This window comes from Sprattus sprattus, assembly GCF_963457725.1.
Source record: "Sprattus sprattus genome assembly, chromosome: 2".
Lineage (NCBI taxonomy): Eukaryota > Metazoa > Chordata > Actinopteri > Clupeiformes > Clupeidae > Sprattus > Sprattus sprattus.
The window spans coordinates 49,227,700-49,250,634 of NC_137921.1; positions in this window are offsets into that span (position 1 = coordinate 49,227,700).

Genomic DNA, 22,935 nt, shown 5'->3' on the forward strand with positions numbered 1-22,935 from the left:
GCTCATATTCATTTTTAAACTACACAATACTAATGCTTTAACTTAGGAAGAGTTCAGAAATCAATATTTGGTGGAATAACCTTGATTTAAAATCACAACTTTCATGTGTCTTGGCATGCTCTCCACCAGTCTTTCACATTGCCGTTGGGTGACTTTATGCTACTCCTGGCGCAAGAATTCAAGCAGCTCGGCTTCTTTTCATGGCTTGTGACCATCCATCTTCCTCTTGATCACATTTCAGAGTTTTTTTATGGGATTCAGGTCTCGAAATTGGGCTGGCCATGACAGGGTCCTGATCCTGAAAGCCGACTGGAGGGTCTCCTAGTTCGTCTTCTCTGATGAGTCCAATTTCACAGTAGGTGCAAGACTCTGTGGCTTGTAGGCCTCTCCAGGTCTCCGTCTAACCATCAGACGACCATGTGTTGGGCAAAGCTGAAAATTGGACTCATCAGAGAAGACGAACTAGGAGACCCTCCAGTCGGCTTTGGTTCAATCCTTATGGTCTTTTACAAACCTCAGCCAGGCAAAGTACAACGTTGTCCCGGAAGAAAAACTTGCTTCCTTTTGCTCTGACAATGTTCCCCAACTCTGAGAAGTGTTTTTTCCAGCAGGGCAATGCTCCATGCCACACAGCCAGGCCAGTAAAGGTGTGGATGGAGTATCACCAGATCAGGACCCTGTCATGGCCAGCCCAATTTCGAGACCTGAATCCCATAAAAAAAACTCTGAAATGTGATCAAGAGGAAGATGGATGGTCACAAGCCATGAAAAGAAGCCGAGCTGCTTGAATTCTTGCGCCAGGAGTAGCATAAAGTCACCCAACGGCAATGTGAAAGACTGGTGGAGAGCATGCCAAGACACATGAAAGTTGTGATTTTAAATCAAGGTTATTCCACCAAATATTGATTTCTGAACTCTTCCTAAGTTAAAGCATTAGTATTGTGTAGTTTAAAAATGAATATGAGCTTGTTTTCTTTGCATTATTCGACATCTGAAGACACTGCATATTTTTTGCTATTTTGACCAATTGTCATTTTTCTGCAAATAAATGATCTAAATGACAATATTTAGTGTGCTTGCCCGAAGGGAAGCACAGTATTGTTATCGTCAAGTTTTCTTTATTTATTCCGTACGTTTTTCTTGCAGCTAACTACTCCTCGCCCGATTGAGCTAGAGACGCCATTCAAACACCAAAATGTCCGGCCCGATCCGGTGCAGGCTGCTATGACTTTTCGTGGCGATACTCTTTGCCACTCCTTTTTTATCCCTCTTTTTCATCCCCTTTTTCTCTCATTGACTAACATGGGGAAGGTTGAGCCATTGTGACGTCACCCACTAAGGCGAAGCTCTGTATTCTCCTGTAACGGCAGTTGACGGCCAGCGACGACCAGCATACAATCATGGATATAAACACTAGAAATGCTGTTGCTGAACTTCATCTACACACCTGATTTAATTCTTTAAGCCTTATTGGACATATTTTTATCTTAAAAGCTATATATATATTTGTATTTAACTATTTTGAGAAATGATAACGTTATTACGTGATGTGCCTTCGCTGCAGAACAGGATGGTATAAGAGAAAGAGAGCGGAGATTCTCCTAACTAGCTGGCTAATGTAGCCATCCCATTTAAGCTATTCATATTACCGCTAAGCTATTTGTGACATTGGTAATTATACAGTATAATTTGTTACATTTCACTCTCAATTTTTCCCGCTACAAACTGCTTAGTATTCCACTTTGTAGCCTTCTCTAATCACTCGATTACCTCAGCCAGCCAGATTGGCAAAATGACAGCACCGAGAGGTCCACGTATGTTTACCCTGGAGAGAGCAGTAGTGCTTTGCCAAATTGAGCCAGAGATTTTCGAGTCGAATGACAACGAAACTAATGTAAGTTGTAAAATGAATGTTGATGGATAACAACCTAAATCTGAGCCATAGTTGCCAACTCTGGCATCTACAACATTTCTGATTAGCTAATAGCCTACACATAGCCTCTTACTCTATAAAACATTAAAGCAAATATGGCGATTATTATTTACCTTATCTGCTGGTAACCATAGAAGATCGTGAAGTAGGCCTACTAGTGATTTGAGTCCAAGCCCATATGTATTGTAGATGAGGTAATCCACTTGGTGCTAACAAGCACATCAAAACTCCAGTCAAAACGATGGTCTGTCGACAACGCAGATTTCGCTAATATGTTTATCCTACTTGTAACTTGTTGGTTGCTAGAAAGCTCTCTGAACATATGACCGGTCTTACTATACTGTTAGTACACAGAGTATTCCTATTTTATGGACTGCATGGCTTATGAACAAAGCTCATGTAAAGTGACATTTCTAGTAACGTAATCTTGGAATGTGGCCTGGCTCACGTCGCTGTCATTCTTCCACACTGTCAGTGGACGAGCGTTGGCTCACTGTAGATTCACTTTGTTTGCGTTATTTCAGTGTAGTATTTATTTATATATTTAATTTTGCAATTAGGCTATATAGGCTGTCAAAAAGGTGTTGTATCGCTATGGCAGGGTTACATGAAGTACATATGAATGTAATAGACTACTTTGTGCTACTGAATAATGCAGCTGAGATAATAAAGTCTTTGGAAGATGTTTTGTGTCATGTCTATAGGTTTATGTCTGTAAATGTGAAATGGTTAGTGGTAGGCCTACATCTCATGGCATTTCAATATATTTCTAGTTTAGTGAGCTACACTTTAGATATTTTCTGAGAGTCTTCGAGTTTAGCTGCCCCCTCCTTATATGGATAAAACATATAACAAGCCAGACATCACTGTTGAGAGAGAACTGCATTAAGTCTAACATATAGGCCTATCTTACAATAAACTTTAAGTAAAGCTGGCTATGTAACCGCATTCATTCCAATATTGTTGCAGAGATGTTTCCTTTTACCAAGATAACAATTTCAACAATTCACTTAGCTCAGTAAGTCAGTATAACGAAACTCTGGAACTATTAGGCTATGACCAAATGTAACACACTAGACCCTTTCACAATAAACAAGCAAACAAACAAACAAAAACAGAACAACAAAGATACCCTCATATGTCTAAACGTCAGTGGAGCCAAAATATAATGGTTGAGCTTGGTTGCTTGCTAAAATATATTGGAAGAAGGCCCCACTACACTGATTGAGTAGATGTAAATTTATACATGTTAATTCATTGGCACTTGTTCTCTCTGTCACAGAGCAAGCACACTCTCGCAGTTCGTTCACGAAACGCATTCTAGTTTTATTTGAAATTTGGTAGGAATGTTGCCAGTAGGTTATAGAATAAAACTAAAATGTACATTTTACTTTAACACATACCAATAAATAGTAAAACCAGAGAAACTGATAATTTTGAAGTGGTCTCTTAATTTTTTCCGCGGCTGTATATATACAAAAGTCTGAATATACAGTACTGTGCAAAAGTTTTAGGCAGGTGTGAAAAAATGCTTTGAACTAAGAATGCTTTGAAAAATGTCAACAATAAATGTTTATTTTGTATCCATTTACATGGTAAGACTGAGCACAGCAACAAGACACAACGTAGTTATACTGCATCAGCAGGGTCTCTCCCAGACAATGATTTCAAAGCAGACAGGGGTTTCAAAATGTGCAGTTCAAGCTCTTTTGAAGAAGACGTTGAGGATCGTAGACGCAGTGGTCAGCCAAGGAAACTTAATGCAGCTGATGAAAAACACATTAAGCTTATTTACCTTCGAAATCGGAAGATTTCAAGCAGTGGCATCAGCTCAGAACTGGCAGAAACCAGTGGTACCCAGGTACAGACATTTACTGTCTGGGGAAGTCTGGCCAGAAGTGGTCTTCATGGAAGAGTTGCAACCAAAAAGCTCTACCCCGACAAGGAAACAAGGCCAAGTGACTGAACTAAGCACGAAAACATAGAAACTGGGGTGCAGAAACATGGCAGAAGGTGCTCTGGACTGATGAGTCAAATTTAGAAATATTTGGCTGTAGAAGAAGGCAGTTTGTTCGCTGAAGGGCTGGAGAGAGGTACAATAATGAGAGTCTGCAGGCAACAGTGAAGCATGGTAGAGGTTCCTTTCCAGTTTGGGGCTGCATTTCTGCAAGTGGAGTTGGAGATTTGGTCAGGATGAATGGTGTCCTCAATGCTGAGAAATACAGGCAGATACTAATCCATCATGCAATACCATCAGGGAGGCGTATGATTGGCACCAAATGTATTCTGCAGCAGGAACATAACCCCAAACATACAGCAAATGTCATTAACAACTATCTTCAGCTTAAAGAAGAACAGAAAGACTTGCAAGTGATGGTATGACCCCCACAGAGCCCTGATCTCTACATCATTGAGTCTGTCTGGGTTTACATGAAGAGACAGAAGAATTTTAGGAAGCCTACATCCACAGAAGATCTGTGGTTAGTTCTCCAAGATGTTTGGAACAATTTACCAGCCGAGTTCCTTCAAAAACTGTGCGCAAGTGTATCTGGAAGAATTGATGCTATTTTGAAGGCAAAGGGTGGTCACACCAAATATTGATTTAATTTAGAATTTTCTTCTGTTCCTTCACTGCATTTTGTTAATTTATGAAGAATTGATGAAAATAAACTGTTAACACTTCCATTTTTGAAAGCATTCTTGGTTTACAGCATTTTTTCACACCTGCCTAAAACTTTTGCACAGTACTGTATATATACAAAACTCTGAATATATATACAAAAGTCTGAATATATATATATATATACAAAAGTCTGAATATATATATACAAAAGTCTGAATATATATAAAAAAGTCTGAATATGTATTCAGACTTTTATATATATATATATATCAGACTTTTGAATATATATTCAGACTTTTGTATATATTCAGACTTTTGTACATATATTCAGACTTTTGTGTATATATATTCAGACTTTTGTGTATATATATTCTGAGTTTTGTATATATATTCAGACTTTTGTGTATATATATTCAGACTTTTGTATATATATTCAGACTTTTGTATATATATTCAAATGTTAATTTCCTGAACGGCACGCCATAATATGTATTAATATATATATATATATATATATATATATATATATATATATATATATATAGTCTAGTGATGAGTTTGATGTACTCGTCAAAGCCAGTGCCCTCCCCGTCTTCGTCTCCCTAAAGCAACTTGAGTTAATGGGTGGAATAGCGGCCTCAAATTATCATTCCTCACAGATAAAACCAGCAGGCATCACATTATCATTCCTCACAGATGAAACCACATCACAACTTTGATATCTGCATCCACTCTAGCCATGTTAACAAAGACAGGTCAAACTCATTTGTGTAAATTTTATGAATGTGGAAAGATGCTCGCCACAGGCACTCTACTGAGGGATCAATCCACTTAGCCCCTTCTCTAATCATCCTCTGCCGCAGACACACACACTCACTCACACGCCTGCCAGCCCTAAGCCAAAGTCAACTCAATAACATCCCACACAGCTAAGGCTTAGACTACCGCAAGAATAAATGAATTAGCATTGAGGAAGTAATGGGGCACTTTTCAGATGGAAAACTCTCAGTCCCACACCGTCATTCAAGCCGTCCAGTTTTTTAAGCGATATGGTGCCATGGTGAGGTAACCATAGGAACAGCTCAGTAATCAAACCACGTCTGGATAGTCAGCCTACGTGTAATTTAAACCTTTAAAAATGGTTATCCTCCATAAGTAATGTGGCAAAAGAAAGCTCATAATTTGTATTTGTACGAAACATGGGTCAGGCTAAGGAACACTGATATCAAATCATGTGCCCATAGCCTGAAAGGCAAAATTCAATCTGATTGATCAATCTATGATTACATCCAGAAAATGGACAGTGTTTGAAGAGTCAGCAGTCACACCTCACCGTCTCAATCTGAAAACTATTTTTTTCCACAGCGACCTCCATGCATTGAGTGCATTCATATTTGGTCTTTAATTGATCCTTGTGATGCGGGCAGTAGTCTAATCATGGTTTCATTACAAAGTAGTGAAGAGTGTTAAGTCTCTTCCCAGATAGCAGGGAGAGGTTGGCCCAACGTCGGCAATGGTTGGCAATGGTTGGCAACGTCGGCGTTGGAATTCCAACCTTGGGCCAACGTTGACCCAACGTCGGCAGCTCAACCAATAACGTCAAAATGCAACGGTTGGGCATTTGACGTTGGTTCAACGTTGGCCCGAGGTCGGAATTCCAACTGTGTTTTTTACAGTTAGAGTTGGAATTCCAACGTTGGGCCAACACTGGCCCAACGTCAACTGCCCAACATTAATGTCAAAATGCAATTGGTTGGGCAATTGACGTTGGGCCAGTGTTGGCCCAACGTCAGCTGCCCAACATTTTGATTGTGTTTTTTTTTTTTTTTTAACCATTCCACCTTTTTCTGCAGGGCATATTGGTAATCAATCCTGTGTTTTTTTTATTAAGATAAACATATTAAAAGCATACAGCCTACTGGTGGCCAGACATTGTGATTCCACGTCTCTGTAAACACTTTCAGAATCTGTATCACTGCGTAACAATACAAATAGCCACAAGCTTATTTTAAAATCAAAAACCGTTAGCAGATATTGTGAACTGCCTTCGTCACTTTTTTCTGACTGTAGCGAGTCATTTCAATTTTCAACAAGTAATTTAAACTTTTGATCCACATTCATCAGTAAAGGTAGGAACCGTATCGTTAATTAACCACATAAGACGTACTATCGACTAGGTAACTGCAGCGACACACAATCTTGTATACGCTAAGCGTGATTTTGTTAGCTGGCTAGCTACCTGTCATTTAGTTAGCAGCTGAGCTATCTCTACGGCTGGTGATCCGGTGTCCAGGGACAGCAGCAGCAGCATGGATGACGGCTCTGAAACGGGCTAGCCTACCAAGACTAATTTATTTGTGTGTTCGCTTGTTTTTTCTTTGCTTGCGTGTTGCCTACAATAAATGATTTTTACCTGTAGGTAACTAGCCTGGCCATTACCAGCCTGTGACTCCATTTCATTCCGTCTTTCAGTCTGGGCCAACCCAATGCATTTTGGTTTCCGAGATCGGCGGGTGCTTATCTTGAGGTTTAAAATCATTGGAGTTCCCTTAACCAATCAGTAACGTTTAGTAAGCATTCGGTAGATTAAACTCTTCCCAAAGCCAGTTGGGAGAAGAGCTACGACGTCCTTTCCAATCATAAAACTTACAAGAAAATACTCTTGTTCTCCTTTTAATTTTCTGATGTTCTCGAGAGTTGAGACAACTTTTCCGATAGCTTTTCGTGTCTTTTCCTCCAAGGCGAGTTTTGCGTCACAGCTCTGAACTGTTCGCTGATTGGTCCTGCAAAATTCTGGAGACGATTGTCAATGGGGTTGGGCCAGACTGAGTATGAGCTTGAAATCAATTCAGGCGGAAATACGTAGGCTGGTGTCACCAGGCTAGTAGGTAACTGCTGTCTGTTTAAATTCCTTACGGGCCGTGCCTAGGCTATCGACTTTGTTGCCATTTCGCGACTGTACAAAACAAATTCGGAAAATACGGTAAGAGATGTTCCTGCTGAGAGTCAAACAAGACTTTGTGCATTGTCTACACACCTGTCACTTCTGAAATATGTAAGTTTGATTCATTAAACCATATTTATATTGATAAAAACATATTTGTTAAGCGGATTTTTTTGGTGGCCCGCGGGATAATAGGTCGCGTTACGATAGGTTGGTTTAAGTTTTTGGATGCATTAAATGTGGTGGCAAGAAGTATGACCGTCCTTGGATTATGGGACATTGTAACACCTTATCCTGATTTGAATTATTGAATTATGACATTGAATAGACATCTGGTGGACTTCTGTAAGATCCAAGAAAGCCCAAATAGCTTTGGTTTAACAATAACTAAGATAACGTTGGCAATTGGTTATAAACCAACGTTGGCAATTGGTTATAAGCCAACGTTGGCAATTGGTTGGGCCAACGTTGGCAATTGGTTAAAAGCCAACCAAAACCCGACTCTCACTCCTATTTGCCAACGTTGGCCCAACGTGTCCCCGACGGCCAAAAGTCCGTTGGCCCATCGTTGGCATGCGCCGTCGTGCCAACGTCTGTGACTACATTGGGCCAACGTTGGGCCAACCTCTCCCTGCTATCTGGGTTCTCTTCTTCAATGTCTACCTCTTTTGCTCTTTATGCTGCTGTTTCTCCTCTCCTGAATGGAGAATTCTGCTCTCTTATTCTATCGTTCTGGCATTCTGTCTGTCTCCCCACCATTTCTCTCACTCAAACATTTCAGGTTTAGATATTCATATCAGGTTATATTATTTTCTAATTTGACTTGGCATCCAACCTGTGTATTCATTAGGCTACTGTTGTACTTATTCCTTTGGGTTCAATAATATTCAGTTTTACATTTAAGCTCACTATTTATTTCTATTAAGATCTCACAATTGGCGTATATACTGTTTGGTATCATTGTAGGTAATTTAATAATTTCATGGAGTCAGATTAGTTGTATTGATCACTGTATTGCTTTCTACTATCAAGTCAAGTCAAGTCAAGTCAAATTAATTTATAAAGCACATTTAAAAACAACTTACGCTGCCCTAAGTGCTGTACAATTAAATCACAATAAAATATCAAAACAAATAGAAAACAGGAACAAAGTGTCAAGACTTCGGGTGGCGATTGCCGCGATTTGGTGCATTGGCGGCCTCTCCTGGCCAGGGGACATCATTAATGTATTCGTGTCCACAAGTGTTGTTGTTGTTATTTGTGTTCTCACATGTTCCCCATTGTGTTTCCTCACCTGGGCCCTGTTCGGCGTACAACTGAAGCTAAGATAATTAATTTAGCTCGCAACTGGAGATTAACTAGTTCGCTAAATGAGAACAGGCCAAGCCGGTCTGGCGACGGGCGCTAATTTATTTTAACCTCAAGTTAATTTATCTCGTCAGCTAAATTGCGCGTGCACGTCTTGCTTCAAAAGGCAAGAAAGGTCGATCCCCAAAACCATGATTTTTTTTAAAGGTACAATGGTCTAAACTCAAAGAAAAAGACTCATTTTTTTCTCCGCTAAGGCGGGATATGACCATAAATGCGTTATGAAGAATTCAAGACCATAATCATGTCAAAATTAATCACTATCGCGACTGCAACAGCATTAAAGAAACTGTCCATAGGCTGTATAAGTAGTGATATCTTTTCTTGACCAGACATGCAACTTTGGTGCAGCGGGCAGATCGTAGGGCTTGCATGCAGTTAATCGCCGGTTCAATTCCCTTCACCTTCGTTGGAATTGTAGTTTTAAATCGCTTTGAATAAAACCGTCTGCTAAATGACTAAATGAAAATGTATTAATAAGAAATTCAATAAATTGAAGCAATGCAAATAAATTGTGTTTCTTTCTTTCTTCTCATCATTCAACCACCTTACCATCCACATCCACCATCCACCACTGCTCAAAAACTAGACACGTTTGCAATGATGTAAGTTAAAGTAGGTTAAACAACTTTAGCCAAATCTCCGTAATGGTGATGGGTTATGTGCTCAAATTTCCTGGGATCAAAGAAAACGTTAGTATTCATGTGCAAACTAAAAATCACGTCTCAGGCTGAGCATGAAAGTTATTTCTGGTTTATCAACTGTACCAATGAATGTCATATAATTATGAGTGCTTTTTTCTCCGCATCGCCGACATTACAAAAATAGAAGACATTCAATGTTCGACGGTGGTGTATGCAATAAATGACTCGAGAAGGTCTTTTAAATTAATTATTCCTTGTCGGGTGGATCGGTAGCACTCATACAAGAACTCATCATGATGGAAAAATGGATCTTCTTGGCGATCGCAAAGAACTCTTCCTACGCTAATCAAACTATTAACCTTGTCAATGGGATCCCTCCTTTTGGCGTGGGTGTGGCAAGTTTAGCCAGCTAAACTTTGCTTAGCCTGTCCTGGAGCAGGCTAGGGCTAAGCGATTAATTACCATGGAAATTGAGCAAAAGTTGCTTCGCCGAATCCGCTAAAACGGTGTTGTCTTTTTTTAGCCTGGAGTTTAGCTCGCTAAACCGCTTAGCGAGTGTCGCCGAATAGTACCCTGTTCCCCATTATTTATGTCACTTACCTGTTTCTAATCACACAATGTTCGTATGGTTGCCACTTAGCCTCAATTAGCCAGGGTTTAAATACCTGGCTAGTTTTTATGGCCCTCATCGGGTCGTTAGTGTCTCATGTCTTCGTCTAGTGCAAGTTTGAGGTGTGTATCTCCTGCGGCTCTCAAGTCGCTTTTGTGTTGCGCCTACTAGTGAAGTTCTGCTGGTAGGACTTAGTTTCTCCTGATAGCTACCTTTAAGTAGCTCCTTCAGTTTTGCCCTGTTCATATCCTCTGTGCTTTTTGGATCACCTCCTGAGTTTTGTGGAGTATCTTCTGTGTTCGCTGTTAAAGTATCCTTGTTTCTCAAGAAATCATCTTGTCTTTGGTCCTCTTACTAGCTCACTTGGCTAAGCACTGGTTCCCCACATCCAGCAACTCAGGTTCAATCACTGAGAAAAGCCTGATACAAAGGCACATATAAACATTCCAGCTTGGTGTTTGCTGCCATTGGGAGCCTTCTGGTAGTCCATACAGCCTCTTATTGTGTTTATGAAACGCATAAAAATCACCTAAAAAGTGGAAAATTAGTTATTTTGGCCCGCCGCCACTCAAATCGTCCACTCAGTCTGGGCTGCCCACCAGCATCTCATTGAAAATAAATTCAATACTAGCAGACGTCGCTTCCCATGGGAAAAGCGTGTTGTACATCTGAATAGCTTCCCCGGGTGTAACAAGGAGGAGTTTATAACCATGGCTCATAGGAGAACACAGGCAACAATCAGTGGCGGTGCCAGAGATTTTTTTTCTGCAGGTGCTATGGGGGTGCTCGGAATTTTACCGAGGGTGCTATGAAATTAAGGTGATACTAGCATATGTGTCACATGGTTCTCTACTACAACACCTACCCACCATATCGTCACATCTGTTTACATGATTGCTTTCTGAAGCGTCTTTGTGGTCCATGAAAAGCACCACACAAATCGATCGTATTATTATTATTATCAGGCTACTTCCGACGGACACGCAAATAGCCGCGTTCATCTGCGTTCACTGACAAAATGCATGCAGCATGTTATAGATTCCACAATCCCAAATACTTCGCTAACAGTGGGGGTTAAAGTTTGCACTAGGTGACTGACCACCAAGCCGGCACTACCATGACTGACAAATTATTATACTAAACATAAATAGCTCAATACATTCTAAACTAAAAAGGGCAAATTAGAATAGCAGATAGGTATTTATAGATGGCCTTTAAACATGTCCGTACAAAGTGAGGCAAATCTATTCACATATCAGTGCTAAAACAGTCAAAGAGTCAGAAATGCTTTCAAAAAGTATATATTATTTCAGGTCACAATCAATTGAAACGTAGAAGCTTACGTAAACCTGGCAAGCACAGACCGCTCGCCCTAGGCTAGGCTAGTCTCTGATTTTTTAAGGCGGATCCAGAAAACCCCAAAAAGGACCGCATTCATTAATGTTACACATCAAACAAGACCGTTCCACCTTAAATCTTAATCGGTGTAAAGATACAGGCACATTTTAAAAGTGAATGAAACAAAACAGTAGGCACTGAAAACCACAATAATCAGAGCTAGATCACTGTATCATTGTACAATAAAACTTTACTTCTCAAAGAACAGGCAAAATGCTAACAAAACTATGCTGTAAAAGCCATAAGCAAAACCAAAATCTGGGCAAGCCAGCAGCCCAGGAGTAGCATGGCTAGCACCCTCAGTAGAGGTATAGGGTTCATCTCTTTAATCACGACGTCCCTCTTCTTCTAATAAAATGCAGATACCTTTTGCATTCAGTCTTCTTCTTCAACGTCACATGAATCTTCTACTCGTGAAATTTGGGGTATCAAAAACCGTTCCATTATTGTGAATTTGTTGATACTACCGCTTGACTGACTTTGACAGTGGACTTTCTCCTTCTATCGTCAGTGAACGTCAACGTTCACGCATGCAACCTGTCTGTGTCGTGCTACGTGAACTATCCGTTCATTTCAATCTGTCATTATTTTCTTTTGTGAATTAAATATTATTATCACACAATAAATTAAATTAAGAACTCAGTATGAAATTAAATACTAATTATAAATAAACCATTATTTTCTTGGGGGTGCTATGGCTAATCTAGTGGGAGCTGTAGCACCCCCTAGCCCCCCCCTGGCGCCGCCCCTGGCAACAATTCATTGTGTTGAGTTAATTTGTTGACTGCAAGACCATCAACACTCTAAAACATTTCATCAATGTGATAAACACTTTTAAACATCTTATCAATAGAGAGCTGCGCTATGAACATGGCTGTAGTGCATTGTGATTCGAGGTAATGGAGACATCTGTACAGCTGTGTGTGTGTGTGTGTGTGTGTGTGTCTGTGTGTGATTTGTGTTAATAGAGACACCGGTACAGAAATATCCTTGGTGCCCTGGTGCCATGCAATTTATGCCTTATAAATTAGGTCTAATTTTACAATCCTTAAGAGGAGGTAATAAAAAAGGATGCTCAAGCAGTGTTGTAGATGAAGTCTTAACTGCTTTTCAGAGCACTGGGCAGAGTACGACTTTGTTTGTGCTGATGACTAATTTATGTTGCCCAAGACTCGGATGATAAAGCGTATGATGCAAACACAATGAACACGGCCAAAAGTGGCACAAGTCAGGAGAGAATACATCCCAAAGACATCTTACCTGGTAGTGATTATTCCCACATAAATGTCCACCTAATCACACAGCTCCGTGGGCTCCTGGTGCTCACCGCAGGGGTTCAGTTGCGCGTTGTTTCCGTCTGAGTGACAACGATGGCTGGGTCCTACACTCTCGTCATTGAGCTCATGCAGCCAGGAGGAGCGTGGATGCTCTGTGCTAGAGATGCCTCACCACAGCTCTCTTGTGCTAGTTAGAGATGCTCTCACCACGCCCCCTGCTTCACTCTCTTCCTCCCTCCCTGGACCACTCCCTCTCTCTCCTTTATGCCTCTCCTTATATCTCTGTCTCTCTCACTCACACATTCACACACACACACACACACACATACACACACACACACACACACACACACACACACACACACACACATACACATACACATACACATACACATACACACATACACACACACAACCATAGGCGTACGCACACGCACACACACACACACACACACACACACACACACACACACACACATACACACTCACACACACAAATAACGTTTCCTAACAGCCAATTCTTTTTGGGGCTAATTGTTGACTGTTTGACCGTGACCTGTGTGGTTTTAGCAGCATATCCACGCTCCTACAGGACATCACATATGACCCACCTGATCCACAGTCTGATGTGTGGAACGAAAGAAAGTGAAATGTATACACACACAGACCCACACACTTACACATTGTAAGGAAAATGCACTGTGTGTCTGGGCTGGTGCTTTTACTCCCAAGCCTTTTCACGCTCTAAAGCTCACCAGGGGCTGTCCTCACACAGTGGCTGTGGCACCTCCTACGACAATCCTATGTCACACCAATGTGTGGGCATCCCCTCAAACACGTACACTCCATAGACCTGTTAGACTTAGTACATATGTCTTCTGTCATTGTTTGTCCTGGGTCCATCCATCACTGGAACACTGTGTAGTCTGGTTCAATGGTCACGTAGGTCTGAGACATTAGTCTGAGACCTATTACCTGGGGGTATCATAACACAGCTGATAGTATGTTTTCAAATGTGCTTGAAGACATGGTTGTTGCACAAGAATGCTGCCTTGTGTTTTAATGATCAAAAGTTTTTTTTGTCTTGCAGTTCTCTGTTGCTCTGTCTTGGTTCGCTTTAAGAGACTGGAATATTGATGTGGCTCAATTTACTTGCTGCACATTTACTGCTTGTCTATCAATGACTAATTGGAACGGGCACTGGAAAGGGCACTTTTGCACCTTCTCCACTTCTGATATATGGTGCACTAAATAAAAGTATAATTGCTGGATAGTGCATTTGTGCATTAGTGTTTTATTTTAGAATGTCATAAGGCTATTTTTATATTGAAAAATGCAGACAACATTATTATGAAACGTTAAATGTTAACCGTGGTTCCTTTCCAGGTAGTTCAGTTGGAAGTTTGCAAAATGTCACATTGTGCCTCTGGTTATGTCCTCTTGGTCTCACCAGCACTCGGAAGTGCACTGCACACACACTCACACACACGCGCACACTCGGAAGTGCACTGCACACACACTCATACACACGCGCACACACTCGGAAGTTCACTGCACACACACGCACACACACACACACGCACACACTCAGACACACACACACACACACACACACACACACACACACACACACACACACACACACACACACACACACACACACACACACACACACAGGCTTAATATGGTTTCACATTGGATACTCCTTACAGCAAAGAAGAACAAAGAATACACTTCGACATATCCATGGACACTGCAGGGCTAGCTGGTCAAATGTGCTTCAGGTGTGGGAAGGGCCTGGCATACTGGCTGGCATTAAGTATGTGTTCCATAGCTTTTGGGGTGGTAGGTTGTGAATTGCAACTATTTTTCTTAGGACTACATTTTGTAATGGATGTTAAATGAAAATGTTTTTCTGCATTATTCATCCAGTGGTTCACCCACAAACTCCATAAGCTCATTAAAACTTTTCTCAATAAGGAACTCTACATTGAAAGTCTGTTTTCTTTCAGAAACTTAAGCAAGTGCCAAAGACCTAAATGCTGTATTTGCTGACATTACACTTCTGAGTTTCCCCATTTTGATTTTGTGTGCTAGTATGTGTCTGTGTACTCTTCTAGAAGCAGGTATTACACAACATTACACTCAGACACTTATTGGTGAGCGAGAACGAATCGTATTCATTAATTCACACACGCACACACACAGATGGGTGGTGATCACCTGATTGCTCTTTCAAACATTAATATGCTAAACTGTTCTCAGTGACCTCACACTGTTACTGAATGAGCCACAGGCATCAGTTACATATGTGTATATTCACCTATATCAACATGTTTATGAATGAGCCACAGGTATCAGTTACAAACATGTGTATTCACATAAATCAACATGTTTATTCACATATATGAACATGTTTACGAATGAGCCACAGGCATCAGTTACATACGTGTGTATTCACATATATCAACATGTTTATGAGCCACAGGTATCAGTTACATACGTGTGTATTCACATGTACATCAACATATTTATGAGCCACAGGCATTAGTTACATATGTGTATATTCACATACATCAACATGTTTACGAATGAGCCACAGGCATCAGTTACATACGTGTATATTCACAGATGTAGACGTGTTATTGAGCTCCTGAGCTCTGACCTGTGTTCTGTCTTTTGGATCCTCCTTGTAGACTGTACTTTGGCACCTCTAGTAGTTAACTTGAAGAACCCTGAGTACAACAGTGTTCCCAGTCCTTCAGACAAGGACCAGATTATTGACCAGACAATTGCTTCAATTTCTTTTAGTTTTTTTTTATCTTTGTAATCGTGACCTTAAAAGGCCATTCTATTTGCCACTCCCTCTTGACATTTAATGTGAGAATTAAATTCAAGTTTCTCAGAATATGTATCTGACATATTGTTCTTGCGGGTTGAAATGAACCTTAATGACCTGAGGTGCTGCTTAGCAACCAAAGGCATTCTTGGGAGTGTGGAACCAGCTTTGCTTGAAGTCATATAAAACGTGTGGATCAGGGAGCTGCTTTAAAGCCATAATAAATACACTCTAAGCCTGTAGTAGACTTTGAGTTTGAGTTTGAGTTTGTTTATTTGTTGAAGAGGGACAGTGTACATTAATAAACATTGAAATGTAAATGCACCCAATTGTAGCCAAAAGGCTAGTTTCCATTGGCAGTCCCCCTGCCGGAGTGTTAATGGCGAAACAACTTAAAAAGGCATTAACATATATATATATATATATATATATATATATATATATATATACACATATACATATACATATATATATACAAACATAACATTGACAAGATAAAAATAAAATTAAAGATAAAAATAAAATAAAATAAAATAAAATAAAATGAAATGAAATGAAATGAAATGAAATGAAATGAAATGAAATGAAATGAAATGAAATGAAATGAAATGAAATGAAATATATAAGTTCTACTGACCCACTAATGCTCACAAGACACTTTATCACAACCCTTTGTTTATCATTGGTTAATCACACGATTGTATTCTAATCAATTTTATTTGTCGAGGCTTTTACAGAGCCTGAGTGCCCTAGAGCAACCACTAAGGCTTTGGTGGCAAACCAAAACACAATTTTAACAGAAAGAAACCTTGAGCAGAACCCAGATCATAAGGGAAGACCCATCTTCTTAGGGCCAGTTGTATAGAGAGAAGGGAATGGATGAGGAGGAGAAGAAAGAATCAGAACTAAGAAGATTCATTCATGCATCAGGGTAAGAATCAGAACTAAGAAGATTAATTCATGCATCAGGATAAGTATAAAACATATTAGCATACATGCTACATACAAGATGCACATACAAAATTGATAAAGGATAAAAATGGAGAGAACCAGCTTTTAAAGTATCGGTTGTGGAACAGCTTACTGCATATACAGTGTGCTCATAAGGTTTCTATGGATACTAAGGATAAGTAGAGCAATGAAGCAGAAAACTATGCCAGTGATGGCATTCATTTACATTATGGCTAAATAGGCTGGCATGCATCATATAACATGTATCATATAACATGTATCATATAAGCAGAGTAAAAGTTGTACATAACAGTTTGGTGGGAATGGGCAGCTGTCAGCTGGGGGTTTCTGCAAATCGCTCAGGTGAAAAGACTGCAGCAGCTTCCCACAATAGCAATGAGAGTAGGTAACCACACACACACACACACACACACACACACACACACACACACACACACACACACACACACACACACACACTCACACACACACACACACACACACACACACACACACACAATGGAAATGATAGTAGGAGGGCAGGAAAAGAGACTAAGTGGACAGAGGTCGCCTTGTATGAGTGTACATACAGTGCCTTGCATAAATATTCACCCCCTTGGATGTTTTACCCTTTTATTGCTTTTATAAATCAGTCATGGTCAATATAAGTTGGCTTTTTGGATACAAAAAATCACAAAAAAGCCCTCTTTAATGTCAAAGTGAAAACAGATTTCTAGACAGTTATGTAAATTAAATAAAAATATGTAACGAAAATAAGTGATTGCATAAGTATTCACCCCCTTTATATAGACTGACCTAATTCAACAGAGGTCCAGACAATTGGTGCTATAAGTCTCACAATTATTGAAATGGGGATCAGTGTGCAGTGAATGTGTCTCAAGTGATTGTAGTATAACGACACCTGTGTCTGGAAGGTCCATTCACTGGTCAGTATTCAGTGATCAGTATTCCTGGCTATTGTTAAACCATTAAGACCCAAGATCACTCTAAGTAACTCAGAGAAAAGGTTGTTGAAAAGTATAAGTCAGGGGAAGGATACAAAAAAATGTCCAAGGCACTTAACATCCCCTGGAATTCTGTTAAATCCATCATCGAGAAATGGAAGGAATATGGCACATGTGTAAGTCTGCCTAGATCAGGCCGTCCTCACAAACTGAGTGACCATGCAAGAAGGAGACTAGTAAGAGAGGCCACCAATAGACCTATGACTACTCTGAAGGAGTATATAATTATAGGGTATGGGGATTAGGAAAAATGTTCAGCTGTCAGCACTGGCAGGCAAAGGCTATATGGGAGAGAACACGGACAGGTTAGTAAACATGTCAATCATACCCAAACATAGAAAAAAGGTTTTACATGCAATACCATAGATCAGACATGAGCCACCAAATAAATCTGACAAAATTGTTCTGAAATACTATAGCAACTTCAATAAGTAATTGCTCTGAAATACTGTAGCAACTTCAGTACATCATTGTTCTGAAAAGCCTGAAAATGTTTACAGATAATGTTAAAATCAAATATAAATATGTTGCATGTTATAATGGCATACATGTTATAATGTTATAATCATTTGAACACATACAAGATGTTTCTCTGGATGCGTACACTGCCATACCACCTTTGACAACAATGTTAGAAATCGATTGGGAATCGCTGATGAGGGACAAATGATTTTAGGAGTTATGCCGAAGATGCCTGTTTTCTGCTGGACAGGTAATTAAGCCATCAATCACTTTTTTATAAGATAGTGTGGTAAAAAAGGTTTAAGCCATGTAAGTAACAGTGTGGCTCATGACTACCTATAGAGGGTCCCCCTGGTCCTGCTAATATGTTTGCCCTGTTCCTTGTTAGGAGAAGAAATGTGTGCATGCACCAAAATGCATATTGCAGTCATAAGACCTCAAGAGCAGACGGAAGAGCATATTTTTTTAAAACTTCCAGACGAAACAAAACGTATCTCCACCAAACGCTTTAAGGTGTAGGTACACAAAAATGAACCTGCAATTGCTTCAGCTAGAACATGACCATGAGCAGTTACACACACACACACGCACACACACACACACAAAAAACTCACACACTGCTCTTTCAGTGTGGCCTTGCTGCCTCTCTCAGTTATAAGAGCATAGACCTCTCTGGGCTAATATATCCGTAGAGAAGACCAGAAACATCGTCTTAAAAAGCAGCAAAGTAAGTCTCTACCTCTGACGTCCAATACGTGGTCAGCATGAGCAGGAGGGGGCAGAGGCAGTGAGGCTAAATCTCTGTCAGATGTCATACAGCCAACTGAAGATCATCTGTAAATTGCAGGGTGCAGGGCTTGACTGCACGCAGCCCTTTATAAATAGTAAGACGTACATCTCTGTATAAATAACCACATTCCATAGTGCCGATGCAAAATATAAATTATTATTTTTGCCCGATTAGTCACCCCGGGTCGTATAATTGTGTGTTTATTCTTGGGTTGTCTCTACTTAGAGCAGGTGTTCTCATACATTTGAGCCTTGAAAATGTACAGAACAACTTATGAAACTGGAGAATACAAATACAGTTATATGAAGGCAAAGTATAAATGCATAGAGTCTAGTATAAAGTGTTCTTTTGCAGGTTTGAAAAAGAAAACATTAGTTCGAATGTTTCAGTGCTTAGATTTGCAATATTGTCAGATCAGAGAATTCAGTGATCTTTTAAAAGTGATTCTTCACATTGTGGATTATACACTGCAGAATGTGTACTGTTACACGGTAATATTTTTTGCCCAGGATTGCTAAAAGGTCTAATTAAAAGTAGCACACGAATAAATATTTGCACTATTTTCTACTTCTCACAAATGGCGTCCTTCTCTTACCATACCGATCAATGAGTGTTTCATTTGAGGAGATAATCCAACATCTGCCATTAATGTCAATCAAAAAGTACTTCTGTGAACTTTTCATCAATTAAGGTAATTTAACCTCCTGCTACTCTCAAAAGGCCACAAAAGCTAGACAGCTAATTGAACAGCTAATTAAAAACAGCCTTTTGCCACAGTGAAACTCAGTGGTATTTAGTGGTTTTACCTCTTGTGGACCATGGTCCAACTAACCATAACATTTTTCTCCTATGTTTGGGGAGATACGGTTGGCATGGTCTGATGATGCTAAATGTGAAAATTGAGCTTCTCTGGCTGCAAATTTAATGTCCCTGACTTTTGCATAATATATCTAATTCGGTTACTGACATGATTTCATACTGCTAGCAGAATACATGCTTACATACAGCAATAGCGTCAACATAACACTATTGTACCTTCATTATTTATTTAACGTAGTGGTAAGATAAAGCTGGTAGGTTAGCTATGTCAAGCTAGTGTGAAGATCTGGCTTTTTTTTTTACAGTGCATGAAATGCCCTGTATTGTTATTCCTAGGCTTCTTCTACTTCTACTTCTTCTTCTTCTTCTTCTTCTTATTCCGTTTACCAACTTCTGCGATTAATTCAGCTCGAACCGCTTAACTTAAAAACTTTGTTCAAACTGCGTAGGTCTTGTGAAGGACACTTATGCTATGTATTTTTCGTTTTTCTAAACTTTATACTTTTGAGATATTAAAGAAAAACGAATATACATTTTCCCATTGACTTACATTGGGCCATTATGACATCATAATAGGGTAATTAAACTGGCTTGCACCTGTGAATGGAGCATTCTACAGCATTAAAAAGAGCAGTGTAATAACTAGGAATATTAAGAGACACCTTCCATACTCTACTTTTTTCTCTCCATCTTTCTCTTTATCTCTCTCAGTCTACTTTCTCTCACACTCCATTCCTCTGCTTCAATCCATTTTTCTCTCCTTCTTTTAATATTTTCACTCTTGACTCTCTCTTTACTGTCTTTATCCAGAGCCACTCTTGTTCACTCTTCTCTCCTTTCTTCTTTCTTTCTTCCACTCTTCTTTCCTTCTTCTTTCCTTTCTTCTTTCCTTCTTCCACTCTTCTTTCCTTCTTCCACTCTTCCTTCCTTCCTTCACTCTTCTTTCCTTTCTTCTTTCCTTCTTTCAATTTTCTTTCTTTTCTTCTTTCCTCTTTTTCTTCTTCTTCCACTCTTCTTTCCTTTCTTCACCCTTCTCTCTTTTCTTCTTTCCTTCTTTCACTCTTCTTTCTTTTCTTCTTTCCTTCTTCCACTCTTCTTTCATTTGTTCTTTCCTTCTTCCACTCTCCTTTCCTGAGCCAACTAGTCATGACTGCTCTCTAAATGAAATGGTAGAAAACCTAAATGATGCATTATCATCTGTGTCAGACTCTGTAGCCCCACTTAAAACTAAAAAGAAGTTTACAAGTAGGACCTCCCCATGGCTAAAAAATAAAAATGTTAGTGAAATAAAAAGAAAATGTCGCATAGCAGAGAGAAAATGGAGAAAAACAAAGACCACTATCCACCACGGTATCTACAAAGATGCACTAACTACCTATAACAAAACCATCCGTCTAGCAAGGAAAGGTTATTTTTCCTACATTATTACAGAAAATGCCGGAAATTCCAGAGTTCTGTTCTCCACCATTGACCGGCTGCTAAACACTGTCCCTGCCCCCCCACTATCCTCAGCAGCTAAATGCGAAGAGTTTGCTCAGTTCTTCAAGAACAAAATAACATCGATCAGATCTAGTATCACTACTACTGGAGGTGAAATTGACATCAGTAGATCTTGCAACTTAACTATGAGCACTTTCACATGTATCACACTAAGTGAACTCTCTAAAATCATCATCGAATGTAAATCTACAACCTCAGATATTGATCCCATTCCCACTGCATTCTTTAAGCGAGTGTTTGATAGTGTCTCAGGTCCGGTCCTTGACATCATAAACACATCCCTTAGAACTGGCGTTTTCCCAGATGCCTTCAAAACAGCTGTTGTAAGGCCCCTATTAAAGAAACCCAAATTGGATACCAGTACACTAGCAAGCTATAGACCCATATCCAATCTTCCATTTATTAGTAAAGTCCTAGAAAAGATAGTATTAGTCCAAAGAAATTCATATCTGGAAGAAAATAACATCTTGGAAGTCTTTCAGTCAGGTTTCAGAAAATATCACAGTACTGAAACCGCTCTCACCAAAATAATTAGCGACCTCAGACAAAACTCTGATGCAAATAAAGTTTCTATCCTTATCCTGTTAGATCTTACTGCAGCATTTGATACCATTGATCATGACATCCTAATCAATAGACTTGAAAATCTTATTGGGTTCTCTGAGTGTGTATTGAACTGGATCAAAACATATATTAGAGGAAGGAAGTTTTATGTCAGTCTAGGAGACCATATGTCCGAGAAACATGAAAGCTGCTACGGGGTTGCACAAGGGAGCTGTTTAGGTCCATTGCTCTTTTCTCTTTATATGTTACCACTCAGTGACATCATCAGAGAACATAGTATAGATTTTCATAGCTATGCGGATGACACACAATTGTATATTTCCGCTGAGCCAAATGATGCAACAGCAATAAACTCCATTACCAACTGTTTATTGGCAATAAACAAATGGATGAACAATAACTTTCTAAAACTCAATGAGGACAAAACTGAAGTCCTACTTATCGGCCCTAAATTAAAAAGAGAGATGCTCACCAAGAATCTAGGAGGTTTATCCCGGTGGATTAAACCTGAGGTGGTTAGTCTTGGTGTCACCCTGGACTCAGATTTGAATTTCAACTCCCACATTAACAAAGTCACCAAAACCGCTTTCTTTCACTTCAGGAACATAGCAAAGGTACGATCATTCTTAAACCAAAATGATGCCGAGAAGCTTATTCATGCTTTCATATCGAGCCGGCTAGACTACTGTAATTCACTTTTTACTGGTCTTCCCAAGAAAACAACTGTAAGACTCCAGCTCATTCAAAATTCTGCATCTAGACTATTAACCAAAACTAAAAGGAGAGAACACATTAGTCCTGTCCTAGCTACTTTACACTGGCTTCCTGTTACCTTTAGAATTGACTTTAAGGTCCTCCTCCTCACATACAAAGCTCTAAATGGACAAGGACCTAGCTACATTGCTAACTCTCTTACTAACTACACACCAGCTAGAACACTGCGATCATCAGATACAGGTCTGTTACAGGTCACCAGAAGCAGTCATAAGAAGATTGGAGATGCAGCCTTTGTCAACTACGCCCCAAAATTATGGAACACATTACCCGTTAATATTAGGGAAGCAAACACGCTAGACACCTTCAAAAGGCAGCTTAAAACCTATCTTTTTACCAAAGCATTTTATTAATTTTATCTGGCACTTTTTATTTCTCTGTTCTCTTTGAAACTGTTTTAAGGGTTTTATGACT